This window comes from Triticum aestivum, chromosome 5A, assembly GCF_018294505.1.
Source record: "Triticum aestivum cultivar Chinese Spring chromosome 5A, IWGSC CS RefSeq v2.1, whole genome shotgun sequence".
Classification (NCBI taxonomy): Eukaryota; Viridiplantae; Streptophyta; class Magnoliopsida; order Poales; family Poaceae; genus Triticum; species Triticum aestivum.
Genome location: NC_057806.1, coordinates 683,434,422 through 683,435,856, shown reverse-complemented (window position 1 = coordinate 683,435,856; position 1,435 = coordinate 683,434,422). Strand labels below are relative to the sequence as shown.

At 54.8% G+C, this 1,435-nt stretch overlaps 1 pseudogene; it reads right to left on the bottom strand.

Annotated features, from left to right (window-relative positions):
• Window positions 1-722: 722 nt before the first annotated feature.
• On the bottom strand, window positions 723-861 carry LOC123109293 (uncharacterized; annotated as a pseudogene).
• Between the last annotated feature and the right edge of the window lie 574 nt (window positions 862-1,435).

Sequence of the window (1,435 nt, the reverse complement as noted above, 5' to 3'; positions counted from 1 at the left end):
GAACAAAGCGCTCGGGCTCCACGAAGGGGTTTATATAGGATGACCTTTAGTACAGGTTGGTTATACGAACTGGTACTAAAGGTGCATCTCTAGTCCCGGTTCATATAACGAACCGGTACTAAAGGTGCTGGTGGGGCCCCAGCCTGACACAAGCCTGCCACCATGTCTTTAGTACCGGTTCGTGGCACGAACCAGTACTAAAGGTTCGCCACGAACCGGTACTAATGATCGTCGCCCGCCTAGTTAGTGTCGGTTCAGCTACAAACCGGGACTAATGTGCTTCACATTAGGCCTTTTTTCTACTAGTGTCTCCTACACAGTGAGCCTCTCTAGATCACCGGTGATATGGTCGGTGGCACCACTGTCCATGTAACAGTTGTTGTGCACCCCATACTGCAGTGCAGTCATGTTCGCCGAGCGCTCTTCTCCTCCCTGGTAGGCGAAGTCATAGCGCTTCCAGCATTTCCAAGCTGGATGACCCACCTTGCCGCAGATCTGGCACGTCAACTTGGTGGTGGGATTGTTGTTGTAGTTCCCACCTCCATCGCTGCTGCCTCCACGGTTAGGTGGCCTGGAGGAGTTGTTGCGGCCGCGGTCACCGCCGCCGCCTTTCTTGCCACGGCCACGGTCACCACTGTCGCCGCCGTTTTTGTTGTTGAAGCGCCCACGACTGACTGCGTTAGCAGACGACTGGGAGGACCTGCCACGAAGATTCATGCAGGTTTCAAAGCTCAGGAGCTGCGAGTACAGCTCCGGGACCTTGACCGGCTCGACCCGAGAGCACATGGGTGACACCATGGGGTCGAACTCCTCATCTAGTCCAGCTAGGATGTGGGACACAACGTCCTCTTCATCCACCTTCTTCCATGAAGCAACGAGTTCATCACAGAGAGTTCCGACCTTACCAACGTACTCAGTGATCTTGGAGTTTCCCTTCTGAAGATTGGCGAGGGCGATCCTGACGTTGACGGTTTGTTCTCGGGTTTGCGACGTTAGCATCCCCTGCACGATGTTCCACAGCTCTGTTGTGGTGTGGCAAGTTGCCACCTGGACGGCCATCTCGCCCGGTAGCGTGGTCAGCAGATATGAGAATACCTGTTGATCGCGCGCATACCACACGCCAAACTCCGGGTTGAGGGTCTAAGACTTGGTCTTCCCGTCAGTGCTAGTGACCTCAATGGTCATGGGCGGCACCACTTGCTCGACGTCGAGGAATGCCGCCATCTGCGCTCCCCGGATGGCTGAGAGCACGGTGGCGCGCCATAGTAGCTCGTTCCCTCTCATAAGCTTCTCGGTTACGATGTGTGCAATCGGAGACGAGGGAAAGGAGTTCGCAGAGGAGCTTGCCATGGATGAATTCGAGGTAGGCTCTGATTACCATGTAGAAGTGCATGCTCTACTAAATGCAACCAAAAGACCGATCTGATGGAAGAGA